The sequence below is a fragment of the Schistocerca serialis genome, chromosome 6 (assembly GCF_023864345.2).
Source record: "Schistocerca serialis cubense isolate TAMUIC-IGC-003099 chromosome 6, iqSchSeri2.2, whole genome shotgun sequence".
In the NCBI taxonomy this organism is placed as follows: Eukaryota; Metazoa; Arthropoda; class Insecta; order Orthoptera; family Acrididae; genus Schistocerca; species Schistocerca serialis.
In genome coordinates, this window is record NC_064643.1 from 417,938,228 (window position 1) to 417,954,331 (window position 16,104).

Here is a 16,104-nt window from a genome sequence, read left to right on the forward strand (position 1 = left end):
TGCACAATTACCTAACGACTATAAGGCTTACATACTTAGAACATATACCAGTACTGCTAATGAGATTTTAATGCAACATTTTGGTTTACTTGAAAATACATGCTAGATTTAAAGTACTTTTTGAGAGATACCAGATGACACAGTGGTTAGTTTATGTGACAGCTACATGATTATATCACGACGCTACTAATGTGTGACACAATTTACGTTGTTGCTTTTGCGGTGTATCTGTTTTATCTCTGCACAGTTTTTCTGAATTCTTCTGGAAAGGAAAACATGTTTTAATAGTAACTTTTGTGGTACAGCTATAATGAGACAGCCTTTTCCGTTGTACCAGTTGTGATGACTGGGTGTTGTGTGACGTCCTTAGGTTAGTTAGGTTTAAGTAGTTCTAAGTTCTAGGAGACTGATGGCCGTAGATGTTAAGTCCCATAGTGCTCAGAGCCATTTTGTACTAGTTCTGATACTAAATGTAACTGGGCTTTCCCTTTTGATGCTAGTCAATTGTCAGGATGAGCATTCTAAAGCATTATGTCAGGGTGAAAATACTAAATTAATTAATTTTTCTCTCTTAACAACATGTGGGCAGGGTGGTTTCTCCCTTGGCTCGGGTATGAGGTCGAATGAAACATCATTTTTACATAAGATAACTTTTATTGAAGATTTGTACAACTGTTTCTTACTCGATGTTCTGGTTCGGAGAGCGGCAGCTATGTCGTTTGCGAAGTCTTCTGCTGCGTCAGCGGCAGCGGCGGCGTCTGATTACACGTGGCAGTGTGTATCTCGTGTCGCCGTCTCGCCCAGCTGACTGGAGACGCGCAGCGCGAGATGGACCGTTAAATTATTGCGAGCGAAGTCGTGCATCGGATGGTGATACCTTCGATGTGGCGTCCCAGTGTTTCTCTTCTCTAAGCGGCCGCGTATGTTGTGTGTCGGCCAGCGGAGCGGCGCGGCGGGGGAAGGCCAGTGTTCTGGACTCGAACAACGGACTCCCGCTTGCCAGTCTTCGGCTGTCAGATCTTCATCCCAGCTCACAGGTGACTGCTGATGTGAGGCCGTCTCCTTCCCGTCCTCACGAGTCACCAGGGTATGTAAAAATCAGACTTCAAATACCTTTTAACTTCTGTCTTCTGGTGCCACGGCTGCTGCTTGCTATTCCATTACAGCGGCGGACTTGGTGCGTCTGTGCATGATGCAGTCTCTTCTTGCATGACGGTCTTCAGTACGGAAACTGACTAAAAACTACTGCTACGCTTCTTCACTTCTTCGTCTTCCTTGTCTCTCGTCTCTCGGGCCCACTGCGTCTCGCGCATTTATTCACTTCAGTTTACTGGAGGTGAACGACTTCGCGGTCATTGCCTCTTCTGTCACGTTGAGAAGCTTCTCGAAGAATCTTCTTAACGTCGGTCATTGGCTCTTGGAATGTAGGCGAGGGCCTTTGATCACATGTGACGACTGAGAAACACATGAGCCGGTCATTGCCTCTTCTGTCACGTTGAAAAGCTTCTCGAAGAATCTTCTTAACGTCGGTCATTGGCTCTTGGAATGTAGGCGAGGGCGTTTGCTCACATGCGACAACTGAGAAACACGTGAGCCGGTCGGGCGATGCCCTGATGGCTGAATCGACAGCGCCCGCTTATGTGAAACTTGCTGACTTCACAGTCATTGTCTCGTCTGCTCTGCTGTTCTGCCCGCTGTTTGCCAGTATGTAACTCTGTAAACTAAACCAAGTTTTTCATTTATATTCTAATTTCTAATTCATTTCGATTTCACAAATTTATTTACTTAAGTACCACTCAACACCGTAGCACAACAATACGTTACAGCACAGTACTTTTTTCATCATGGCAATAAGCGTAATAACTAAGATATCTATACGCAAAGCATTTCACTTTTGTTTATGATGAGGTGAGTACATTGACATCAGCAGAACTTTGCTTACAGAGGACGATAACTATGACACTTCCACAGAATTATCTTACAGCAAGACGCACATTTAGTGCTACAGGACACGCATTTGAGGGATTAATTTTGTACTTAAAACATTTATTTTTAAAGATTTTTGAATCATAAAGATACAAAGAATGTTTTCGGTGATACATTTCATTCGATTGCTGTAATCTGAGGGTATAATTACATTAATCCTCAGCGGGTACACGCTTACTTTGTGTACCATGTGTTTGGCATGCACTAGGAGCACTAGCTAATATGGTATTTGCTTATACAACTTTACACATCGGTATCATATTTCTCTAACACAGAAGTACACAGCTATCTGATCATTTAACTGAGATAGACAAACATTTTTTTACTATGTCAGTGACACATGTTTATGCAATTACACAGTTGGATAACTTCACACTTATGTAATTGTATTTTGTCTGTACTGTGTGAACTGTTCATATTTTTTCGGAACCATTGTGATACTATGAGCGCTTTGAATGATATGTGGTATGGAATCATGATTTTTAAAGTACGTTTGAGGTAGATGACACTATTGAAATGAGCAGAGAATTTTTTAGGTTTTGAAATTATTGCAGAATGCTACGACATTTTTGAGATTTGACTGAGGTGTTATGATGTTGGTATTATGACGACGATGTGTATTATGCTTTGCCCGCATCTCGTGGTCGTGCGGTAGCGTTCTCGCTTCCCACGCCCGGGTTCCCGGGTTCGATTCCCGGCGGGGTCAGGGATTTTCTCTGCCTCGTGATGGCTGGGTGTTGTGTGCTGTCCTTAGGTTAGTTAGGTTTAAGTAGTGCTACGTTCTAGGGGACTGATGACCGTAGATGTTAAGTCCCATAGTGCTCAGAGCCATTTTTTTGTATTATGCTTTGAGGTATTTTATAATCAATAAGCTGATGCTATATGAGGAATTTGATTATGCTACGTATTTATTATGATGAAATATTGAAGAAGTGTCGACGAATATGTATATGTGTGATACGGTAAGGAATAATGAGTAGTGGTTAGGGTCTCTGATTTGTGAAAAAGGATGTTCGAAACCAAGAATCGTACTTTAAGAGTTATGAAATGTGTGTAAATGCGTGAACGAATCACAACACTGCCATTCACGAGATTTCGTTTGTACGCATTTCTACTGAAATTTTTCGACCTGTGAATTTTCTTTATGAGACTGTCACTGTAGCGCAAACTGCTGTCGGAAATATTTCGGTAAGAAAGCTAAGTAACCTTGACAAATGCGTTGTGGACACTCAGCTGTGCCAATCGCCTGAAAAAAGAAAGCAATTAGGTGGAGAACCTGATTATGACTACTTTCTTTCTAGTTGAGAGATTTTTTTACTACCTTATGAAATGCCATATGGCTAGTAAATGTTGTTTCATGCCATCCTTTGTACATATTTGCCTATTTTGTTTAATATCTAGTTTCTAGCTGCACTGCACCATTGGTTAATATAAAATTTAATAGATGTACTAATGTAAATGTTTTCTGTTTACAGATCTGTTAAACAATAATTTTATAATCTGCTTTCTTAAAAAGAGGGAACACAAATAGACATTTCCCTTCACAGGAATTGCATAAATAATTTTTTTTACGATTTCGTAACTTGTCTGCTAGAGTAAGTTATCGTGATGCATCACTCTAGTGTGACATAGGTATTAAACATGGCCATTTTTACTGTAATATTTTTTCTGCTTGAGCTTTGTCATGTTTAGGTATAAGTTGTAGCATTTGCTGCTGTTGTTTGCCAGGCATAGTTCTACTGAATTTTACACTGTATTAAGCCAGTTTTACTACTGATTTATTTCTCTTTGTGCTGCAAATTGGCTCATATTTTTGATAACGTTGCATTTGCTTTGCTAATTTATATTTATTGCTGCTTGCTTTGCCAATTTGCATTTTTTGTTAATTGTTTTGTGCTGCTGCATTGCCTCGTCCCTTAGTTTAGCATCTGAGCTCAGTAGATTTAAGTTAGCTTAAGAGGGGGTAGGCTATATAAGAGAATGAGTTGTGATGAATTGGAAGTAATGCATTGACAAGGTAAATAAAAAAGTGAAATAAGAGGAAACATCTATGAAATGAAGTTTTGGGTTGGACTGCAGTACCAAATGTCACACTGAAAACGAACCCTGTCTTTCCTTTTGTGTTATTCCGCTAGGTATTTGTGTACCCTCGTGTACATGTGTTCTTCCTGTCTTTATGTGTTTAGCTGATACGAGTTATGTTGTAGAATTTTTCTAATAGTGTGTTATTTACTTCGTGACGATGTTTAGACATTATTTATTCTGTTTTGTTTTAATGCTCACGTGTGAAGTTGATGTTTCGAAAGTTATTCTGACCTTTTATGTATTTACTTATGTCATAATTCCTGTAACACTGATGTATATGTTATTTCGATTCTTTTGTAAAGCCTGCATTACCAAAAATGTTATCTGTATTGTTATGTTCTTTAATGATGTATTTTGTACCTTTGTAATTGTATTCCTATGGTGTAAATTTATAATTGTATAGACACCAATTTCTCAAATTAAGTTTCATTTCAGTGCACACGTTTCTGTTGGTCATAGTATATGCAAAATATGTGAAAAAAGGGGCTGTTAGTGCTTGCATGTGTGTTAATAATTCAGCAAGGGACTGGTTAACAGCATTGCTGGTTCTAAGGACATACCAAAAAGTTTGTGAGTGCACAAGTGGTGGTTTATGGACTTGCTATATCGTCCGCAACAGTCGCAACAGATGGGTGCTGGCCGTCTCTACAACCTCTACAGTGGGTCTGCATCATTGATGGCCCACCAATACCATTATTTCTACAAGGACTGAAGTGGGTCTGCACCTTTGATGATCCACCAATACCATAATCTCTACCAGGACTACAGTGGGTTTGCTCTGTGATGACGTACCTATCAATATTCTTCAAAACTTCGACTGCCTCTGCTGTGGATTTGCTCTGTTGTGGCCCATTACCTGTCTGCATGTCAACAGTCAGCACTGTCTTTCCTTTGGAAGGACAACACTACTTCTTCGAGACTGCATGGAAATCCACTACTTCCATGTGCATTCTCTTTTACTGCTCAGACATTGAAAAAAAAAAAAAAACACTGCAATTTTACTGTGATGAATGATCAGGACTGTCTTTATGGACTATGAGAAAATTTTAGCTTTTGACCAACAGTGTATCAATAAGTGTGTGCATTTTATATTTTTGTTATTGTAATTATGACAAATTTTAACAAATATGTATGGGCCAGTGCCCAAAACAATTTGTAAAGTTCTTTTGTGGGGAGCATGGGGGAAACATATGAAACGTCCCCTTAGAAAAATGAATGACTTACTGTGCTGGTAAACCCCTCACGTTATTTGATTTTCGAACAGCTGAGCAAAACTGAACGTACTAAGACATTTCTCTCTTTACTTCTTCTGATTATCACTGAACTGACACACAATATTTTTAGCGCAACGCAATCTGACTTTCAATAATCCCTACAAGAGAATGGCCGTGACTAATATTAACCTATACGTTTCACAAATCACTTACTCACAAAAATCTTCGTTACTCGAACTACTGCAATACAGCGAGCGCCAGCTAAATAAAAGATCCTAACTACTGAAGTCACTACCTACTGATAGGCATAGTTAGCAAATGAAAGATTTTGATAGAGAACAAACAATGTATGTACCTTAATAATGTTCAAAAGTCATTACATATCAGTTCATGACATCCAGTCTTACTTACAAATTTGGTTTTTTTTTTACTGACACACGTCCAGATCGTCCGCTTTCAAAATTCCGCCACCTCTCTTCCCACATCCACCACTGCTGGCGGCTCACCTCCAACCGCGCAACGCTATGCGCTGTTCACATCCAACTGCCGACTACAATAGAGAATATTTCAACAATGCCAACCAGCCACAGACTGCACACAGCACAGCCAGTGATTTTCATACAGAGCGCTACGTGGCGTTACCAATATAAAAACCTAAGCAGCCTACTTACATAGTTTCCGTGTAAAAACATTCACACTTACGTAACAGAAAAATCAGATTGCAAAAATTAATTACTGACCTACTGAAGACATGTGTCTTCGTAATCCAAAGACAACTGATTATGTACCACTTGCTATCGGAGCACCGAAAAGAGCATGACTTTGTTAATCGGACCGGATTCCCAGAAATAAATGGATTCACCTTTCGCAGACACTCGCCTGATGCTGCAGATATCCTTCGAAAATATTTTATCCCGTTACAAGCAATTCGTACTCCCAGAATGTGCTTGTCTCTTGTAACACCGCTAATAATAATTGTTTACTGAGGCCATTCAAAAGATGCGCGTCATTCGTCCTTTTAGCTCATTAGGTGAAAAACTGCTGACTTCACAACTCCAAACCAATCGGCTCATAGGACATCATGCGATGTAGTCGCTCCTTCTGGAGTGTGAGACGAACACCTATGAAGTATGAATTGAAGCTTTCAGAAACAGCTGGTCCACAAAGACTCTTGCAGTTACGGTGTCCTGGACCTATTTTTACCACTTGAATCAGAGTCCAATATGAACAACTATTACTATTTTTGAATCAATGTTGCGTTTACTGTTAAGGTGATATCAAGTCCCGTTTGCAAGATCAGTGACGCACATTCCAGTGTCACGACTATCATTGCTGAGAGATTTTTCGCTGTAATACGAGTAGCAATAAAAGCAGAGACAAGATCATACAGTACCAGATCGCAGAATATGGCCAATGTGTTAGTTTTAATGCCACACTTCTCTACACTATAGTGCTAACAATTACAACTGAAACACTAGGAAGGATAGAAAGCTACAACTTGTATCTATTGTGCGTACACAATGTAGCAGGAAGACTTTGTAGGTGGTTTAGTACTCAGAGCTGCTCTGGTAGCGCCAGTATCTGTAACCAAGCTGCGCATCAAGTTGAGCTGAGCTTATGTGACTGATAAGGACTTTTCGTTCCACACTGCTTAAACTCGGCACTAGAGTTCTTCAATATAGTGGCTGATGACTGGTGACAAACCAGCATCTCCGCAACTCATGGCAGACTCTTTGCAGTGGGTGACAGGTTTACAGAACATACTGGCCACAGCAACAGTCCAACGCCTTCAGTATCGAGAGGAGTCTAGACGATCGAGACGAGTTACCGACACATGATAAATGGAACACTGGCATTCCAAATTTTTTTTTTGGTCATCAGTCTACTGACTGGTTTGATGCGGCCCGCCACGAATTCCTTTCCTGTGCTAACCTCTTCATCTCAGAGTAGCACTTGCAACCTACGTCCTCAATTATTTGCTTGACGTATTCCAATCTCTGTCGTCCTCTACAGTTTTTGCCCTCTACAGCTCCCTCTGGTACCATGGAAGTCATTCCCTCATGTCTTAGTAGATGTCCTATCATCCTGTCCCTTCTCCTTATCAGTGTTTTCCACATATTCCTTTCCTCTCCGATTCTGCATAGAACCTCCTCATTCCTTACCTTATCAATCCACCTAATTTTCAACATTCGTCTATAGCACCACATCTCAAATGCTTCGATTCTCTTCTGTTCCGGTTTTCCCACAGTCCATGTTTCACTACCATACAATGCTGTACTCCAGACGTACATCCTCAGAAATTTCTTCCTCAAATTAAGGCCGGTATTTGATATTAGTAGACTTCTCTTGGCCAGAAATGCCTTTTTTGCCATAGCGAGTCTGCTTTTGATGTCCTCCTTGCTCCGTCCGTCATTGGTTATTTTACTGCCTAGATAGCAGAATTCCTTAACTTCATTGACTCCGTGACCATCAATCCTGATGTTAAGTTTCTCGCTGTTATCATTTCTACTACTTCTCATTACCTTCGTCTTTCTCCGATTTACTCTCAAACCATACTGTGTACTTATTAGACTGTTCATTCCGTTCAGCAGATCATTTAATTCTTCTTCACTTTCACACAGGATAGCAATGTCATCAGCGAATCGTATCATTGATATCCTTTCACCTTGTATTTTAATTCCACTCCTGAACCTTTCTTTTATTTCCATCATTGCTTCCTCGATGTACAGATTGAAGAGTAGGGGCGAGAGGCTACAGCCTTGTCTTACACCCTTCTTAATACGAGCACTTCGTTCTTGATCGTCCTCTCTTATTGTTCCGTCTTGGTTGTTGTACATATTGTATATGATCCGTCTCCCCCTATAGCTTACTCCTACTTTTTTCAGAATCTCGAAGAGCTTGTACCATTTTATATTGTCAAACGCTTTTTCCAGGTCGACAAATCCTATGAAAGTGTCTTGATTTTTCTTTAGCCTTGCTTCCATTATTAGCCATAACGTCAGAATTGCCTCTCTCGTCCCTTTACTTTTCCTAAAGCCAAACTGATCGTCACCTAGCGCATACCAAATTACCATCCATTAAATCCAAAGGTGAATGCCTTGCGTACACAACGGGACCTGATCACCACGTCAGGCTCTGAGCCGTATGACGATATAGAATGCTCTCGGAGAACGTCGCCTGTCGTTGTAGCCTTGTCGCATGGATACCGCCGTATATCACGTAATGAGATGCCTGAGGAACTACGCAATTCAAATCAGCAAGATAAAGGTTTATTACAACACAACTAGACACTAGCTAAACAAAAGTTATCTTCCTATAAAACTTAATACCAAATCCTCACAAACTTTTATCAAGCGCTCGTCTGAAAAACAACCAAGTTAATCAGTGTGAAGGGACGTAAAGACTGGAAGCAAGGAGAGGGCACTCTATAGCAGCTGGCTGTAGATACTTCCCTGAGGCGACGTTGGAGAGGTCCGAAGTCCCGCGACGGTGGCTCCAACTGGGCTCTGATGGAAGGCCTAGTATTAGCTGGAACATGAGCTGGACCAAGGTGTCGGCAGAGAAGTGCCAATAAGTTTTCTTTTCTTTTCTTTATTGTAATTTCATGACCCTGCCCCATAGGGGTTTTACAAAAATACATCAAAGGGGAACTGTTACATAAAAAGGGGGAATAAAAGGGGGACATAAAAAACACAGTAAATGGAGACGATGGGACATGCACTGGGGTACAGTTAAAAAGTCGACATAACGTTAAAAGAACACAGCTGGCAATTCAGTGTGCACTTAATGTCACTGGAGTCAAACACAAGTTCAAAGTCAGCCACAGTATAAAAATCACACAGAGCGAGACACTTAAAAAACCACAGGAAACGACAGAGCACGCATGCGGCCGTCCAGTTCCTGCAGAGTTTTATGGCCCTTCTGAACCCATTGGCTTCACTTTTGCTTCACAGTCGTGGGATCCCAGCCAACCCGAGTAACAATATTGACTTGGTAGAAGTGTCTCCTTCTTACAAGAGAAACAGCACGTCGACACGAACAGCCAGCACTGAAATCTGATTCTGAGTGAGGAAGCATAATCTTTCCTTATATACAGTACATAGTTGGCAATCCCGCTAAGAGCTTAGTGCGGTTGCGCTGAAAAGCTATTTATTTGTGCGGTGTCACGGCCAGACACCACACTTGCTACGTGGTAGCCTTTAAATCGGCCATGGTCCGTTAGTATACGTCGGACCCACGTGTCGCCACTGTCAGTGATTGCAGACCGAGCGCCACCACACGGCATGTCTAGAGAGAATTACTAGCACTCGCCCCAGTTGTACAGCCGACTTTGCTAGCGCTGCTACTCTGACAAATATGCTCTCATTTGCCGAGACGATAGTTAGCATAGCCTTCAGCTACGTCATTTGCTACGACCTAGCAAGGTGCCATTACCAGTTTATATTAATATGGAAATAATGTACAGTCCAGAGAGATGTTCACCAATTGTGGATTAAAGTTAAGTATTCCAAGAACTACGTTCTTTTCTTTATAGGATAATTACTTTACCTTGTTCCAGACCTCACGCCAATCTGTATGAACTTAACGCGTGCCTTTCAGCTACCTCCGAGTGGTTTGGCTGTCTTGCCACGCCACTACAGTTGGCGACGAGCTAAATCGCGTTTGTACCAATTGATCTTGCGTTAATTTAGTTGTGTCATGGCTTTGCCACAATCTCCAGATGTACTGTCCGAATTTTATCGCTTGCAGAATCAGCAGACGCAGGCCTTATTGGATGCCCTTGGACAGCTCGTCCAGGGTCAACGTGCACTGCAAAACGATGCGGCAGCCGCCGCTCCACCGCTACCGCAGCCACAACACGCAGTTGTACCACCTTTTCGTCCTTTTGATGTGGCGTTGGAAAGCTGGACGGAGTGGTCACGCCAATTTGGATTCCATTTCGCCGCCTACAGAATTCAAGGTAACGAGCGGCAGCCTTTTTTGTTAGCATCCGTCGGGGTGCACACGTACCGAGTGATAGTGAAATTGTTTCCCCGACGCGACGTAGCAACTCTGTCCTACGACGAAATTTTGTCTGCATTAGATGCATATTTCAAAGAATCAGTCAATGTAGTTGCCAAACGGTATACGTTCTTTCGTATCAAACGTACAGCCGGTCAAACTAATCGGGAGTGGGTTGCAACTTTGCAAGGCCTTACTAGGGATTGTGCTTTTGAGTGTGAATGTGGACTCCCTTATTCAGATACTATGGTGCGTGATGCAATTGCACAGAACGTTTCTGATGTTCGTATAAGGGAACAAATTTTGAAACTAGTCAATCCCTCCCTTCAACAAGTGATAGACATATTGGATAGGCAAAGCACACTTGACTTTGCTCAGGAATCATTTGAAACTTCGCCAGCTGTGTGTCACATTAACCGGCCCGCCGGGCGCACTGCACGGAACGGTAAACAGCCCTCGCGCCCGTCCGCGCAGCTACGTGTGCCGCGCCAGCGAGCAAATGCAGTACTCTAGTCATGCCCGCGGTGTGCTACTTGACATTCGCATGAGAATTGCCGATCGCGCCAAGCTATTTGCTTTTTCTGTAATAAAAAAGGACATGTTCAAAGTGTTTGCCAGAAAAGGCTCAGAACGAACACTCACAACGATTCCAGGCCCTTTGCTTCGCGCCGGAATAGGAGTCGAATCACGAATACTCCGGCTCGTGGACCTTCGCCCATGGCTATTCATGTAGTTAATTCTACTCCGCCCAGTGCCGCTCTCTCTAACGGTGACTGTGTTCGTCCCACAAATAGTGTGCGTCGACGTCGCAGGAAATCTCTTCAAGTCGCAAGTGATTCTGTACCAGTGTCGGTTCACGTTGCACGAGACAGTCGCTCTTAACGTCAGCAGGACAATAAACTTTTTGTAGACTTGGTTATAAATGGTAACGTGATCCCATTCCAGCTCGATACCGGAGCTGCAGTTTCTCTGATCAATCACGTCACGTACAAACAACTGGGCATACCTCTGTTGCATGCCACAAATGTTACGTTAACTAGCTATTCCAGTCAGAATCTCCCTGTGTTAGGACAGTGCAGCCTTCTTGCAACATACAAGGGACAAACAAAACTTGTGTCTTTTTACGTCCTTCGTTCTTCTTCTGCAGTGAACTTGTTTGGTTTAGATTTATTTCAGTTGTTTAACTTGTCTATAGTCAATCAGGTCCTATCAATGAACCAGACTGTGCCTTCCGCCAGTGTTTCTCGTCTATGTGAAGAATTTGCTGACATTTTTGCACCAGGCCTTGGTTGCGCTAAGAACTATAAAGCACATTTGGAACTGAAAGTAAACGCGCAAAGGAAATTTTTCCGAGCGCGCAATCTTCCCCACGCATTGCGTGATGAGGTCGCAAGAACATTACACGATTTGGAATCACACGGTGTAATTGAACATGCACAGGCTTCTCTCTGGGCATCACCCTTAGTAATTTTGCCAAAACCTTCCGGAAAATTGAGACTTTGTGTGGACTTCAAGGCAATGGTGAATCCACAACTAGTGATTGCAACTTTTCCTTTACCCCGCCCGACAGATCTTTTTGACAAACTGTGCCCGGGTAAGTATTTTTCGAAATTGGACCTAGCAGATGCGTACTTGCAACTACCGGTGGACGAAGAATCCCAGCGCGTTTTGGTGGTTAACACGCATCTTGGTTTGTATCGATTCAAAAGATTACCATTCGGGTGTGCATCCGCCCCTGCATTGTTTCAGCAATATCTGCAAACTGTTTGTGCGTCGGTCCCTACTGCAGCAAACTATCTGGACGATATTGTGATCTCCGGAAAGACGAAAGAAGAACATTTAGCCAATCTCAGAACATTATATCAGGTCTTGCGACAAAATGGTCTTCGCTTGCGGATGGACAAATGTGTGTTTTTTGCTCGTGACTTACCCTATCTGGGTCATGTAATCAATGCCCAAGGCATACATCCCAGTCCCGAGCACCTCCGTGCCATACAAGATTTGCCTTCGCCGCAGAATTTGAAGCAGCTACAGAGTGTGCTGAGAAAAGTAAATTACTATAACAAATATGTGCGCCACGCCTCTTCCATTTCAGCTCCGCTTCATCGCTTACGCCGTAAAGGTGTTCCGTTCGTCTGGACGACGGAATGCCAACGCGCCTTTCGCCAGTTGAAATCGGCGTTGCTTTCCACTACTTACCTTACGCCATTCGATCCCCAGAAACCCCTTTTGTTGATAGTAGATGCATCGGATTTCGGGATCGGTGCTGTGCTTGCGCACAAAGATGGATCGCATGATCGCCCTATTGCCTTTGCGTCCAAATTGCTCTCGTCTGCGCAAAGAAATTATTCCCAGATAGAGAAAGAAGCTTTGGCTCTCGTATTTGGTGTTACAAAGTTTCATGATTTCTTGTATGGTCGTCACTTTACCATCATCACAGACCACAAACCTTTGACATCGCTTTTTCATCCGAACAAGCCTGTACCTCCACGTACAGCGCAGAAATTTATTCGCTGGTCTATTTTCCTCTCGCAGTACCGCTACGATATTTTGTATCGGTCCACTGCTAAGCACGTAAACGCTGATTCGTTGTCCCGTTTGCCTGTTGCTGAGGATAGAGCGTTCGATTCTTCCGAACTTGCTTGCATGTTCATTGATTCGGAACCGATGACGTGGTCGAATCGTTTCCGATTGATTTTCGTCGTATAGCTACAGCCACAGCTGCTGACCCTGTCCTTGCTACCGTTTTGCGTTTTGTTGCTACGCAATGACAAAACCGTTCGCCGATTTGCGGGGGAGGAATGTGGTGTCACCGCCAGACACCACACTTGCTAAGTGGTAGCCTTTAAATCGGCCGCCGTCCGTTAGTATACGTCGGACCCCCGTGTCGCCACTGTCAGTGATTGCAGACCGAGCGCCACCACACGGCAGGTCTAGAGAGACTTACTAGCACTCGCCCCAGTTGTTCAGCCGACTTTGCTAGCGATGCTACTCTGACAAATACGCTCTCATTTGCCGAAATGATAGTTAGCATAGCCTTCAGCTACGTCATTTGCTACGACCTAGCAAGGCGTCATTACCAGTTTATATTAATATGGAAATGATGTACAGTCCAGAGAGACGTTAACCAATTGTGGATTAAAGTTAAGTATTCCAAGAACTACGTTCTTTTCCTTATAGGATAATTACTTTACCTTGTTCCAGACCTCACGCCAATCGGCGTGAGCTTAACGCGTGCCTTTCGGCTACCTCCGAGTGGCTTGGCTGTCTTGCCACGCCACTACAATTTGCATATCCAAGCGTACAATACACGTCATGTCAATTTCATGTTCGTTGCATAAAGCCTTCAAATTGTTGTAATTTTAATGTATTTTGGTGGGTCCAAGAACGAAATCTCCAGAAGATTTTGAAATTGATCATTGTGAGTCCGTGCGATTTCTAAAATCGAATAAATACTCCCACCAAATCCACAATTTCATATATTCGATAAGCAATACTTCTCATGGAGATATCCAGTGCCATGTGAACACCTAGGCTCTCCAGACCAGTCGTGCAGACGGTGTCCACAGATTGAGTGAACTCCACATTATATTTTTAACACATTGTTTGTTCTAACTGAATGCGAGAACGCGGACAGATGAAAACACACAAACACTACACAGCTATGAAACTTCCTGGCAGATTAAAACTGTGTGCCGGACCGAGACTCGAACTCGGGACCTTTGCCTTTCGCGGGTAAGTGCTCTACCAACTGAGCTACCCAAGCACGACTCGCACCCCGTCCTCACAGCTTTACTTCTGCCAGTATCTCGTCTCCTACCTTTCACACTTAGAAGAAGCTCTCCTGCAGGAAGTTTCATATCAGCGCACACTCCGTTGCAGAGTGAAAATCTCATTCTCACTACACAGCTACATTCCCATAAATTATTCGAACGGGAAGTACAACTGGAGAAACTTATAGTTGACACAAATTACTGGCTTCATTGTAAAGAATTCGTGCACTTAAAGTGGAATCAGCGCATCATATTAATTTCAGGTAAAACAAGTTGCTGACTCAGATGCGCCGGAAGAATGTTAAAGAAATGTTATTCATTCGTGAATAAAATGCTTAGGAAATACTTACTAGACTGGCTATTAAGTAATACACAATCCGTTACCTTTATCAGGTTAGCCGGCCGGAGTGGCCGAGCAGTTCTAGGCGCTTCAGTCTGGAAATCCACGACTTCTACGGTCGTAGGTTCGAATCCTGCCTCAGGCATGGATGTGTGTGATGTCTTTAGGTTAGTTAGTTTTAAGTAGTTCTAAGTTCTAAGGGACTGATGACTTCCGATGTTAAGTCCCATAGCGCTCAGAGCCACTTGAACTCTTTTACAAGGTTAGATAAATAGAAAAGGTGGTGAAGATCCAAGAAAGATCGGAGCATATCCTCACTGTGTTGTTTACTAAGAGCAAGGGCGTTACGGAGATGCTCAATAAACTCCAATGACAGACTCTACAAGAGAGGCGCCGTGTACCATATAGAGAGAGATTTGGTGAAACGTCGAGAGTGTACGTTCCATGAAGAGTCGAATAACACGTTATCTTCTCCCGCACACATGTCACGTGACGTGGTCACAACGATAAAATCAAGGAAATCATTCTTCCTACCAACCATTTGTGAGTGGAACAAGGAAAGGAGGACGTGGTAGTTGTGCCAGAAGTATCCTACGCTACACATGTAAGGTGGTTATAATTTCGCACTTTACAAGAACTCATCAACATACTTTGCCGTGATCTACAAACACAATTACGTATCATGTGACAGGTTGTACATCGTATATAAGAATATAAAAAGGAGACTGACATTGTTGTGTATGTCTTGTAATTGTTAACCCTTATTGCATGAAAGGTGGCGGAGTGGCTTTATTATAAAAACGGTGTAATGAATGATTGCCTATCCTAGTAGAGGTTGGAACACCGGTGGAGATGAAACGGTAGGCAGAACTCAAGCTCTGGGTGGAAGGCCGCACAGGTGTTGGTCCTGCTTAAACACAGGAAGTAGTTCGACAGACGTCGTGGCACCTGAGCTCTGGAGCACAACAGGGTGACGGCCGGCCATTATTGTAGTAGGGGCCGGAAGGATAACTGGATAATAGTTCCGAACGCTGAAAATCTTGGACCCAGATGAGAGGAACGAAGAAGCGGCACCTCGGAAACCACGCAGGTTGGGTTATTTCCAGGGATTTTTACTCAGGAGCGTTCCATTGTACGAGTATAGATTTTCCTCGCAAGCTTTCCGCGCTGGACGACAAAAGACTAAAATGTGTTTGGTCGACGTTCGGAAGAATCTGTAGAGAGGGAGAATATTCCGTGGTTTCGGGAATGTGATTCGTTTTCGGAATTACGATGGTGGGGAGCCAAGCCTTGTTGGGAAGCCAGCGCTGGAGAGAGGGGTCTTCCGTTGTGAGCACCCGTGTGTGACGGTCGCACGATATCAGCTTTTGTTGGTACAGACGGACTTGCTGGCTTTGCTCTCAGTAGATTTTATAGTTAGGACAGTTAGGGACTGTACTGTAGCGAACCTATATGATCCGGGACTTCACCTCCGGCTTGGACGTCGTCGTTGAGTGCGCAGCGTTCAGTAACTGGGAGCACTTCCTCTGCCTATACTTACGTTGAGACATTATCTGAACTCAGTCCTTGTGGTTGGTAATTCTCGTTTCTCGTCTGTAGAACACAGAGAGGAGAAGACAGTATTAGAGTATATTAGTCTTCTGCCGTTCTAGTGTTTGAAAGATTTTATTTGTGCCTGGAGGTCTTCCATCGTCGCAGACGAGTA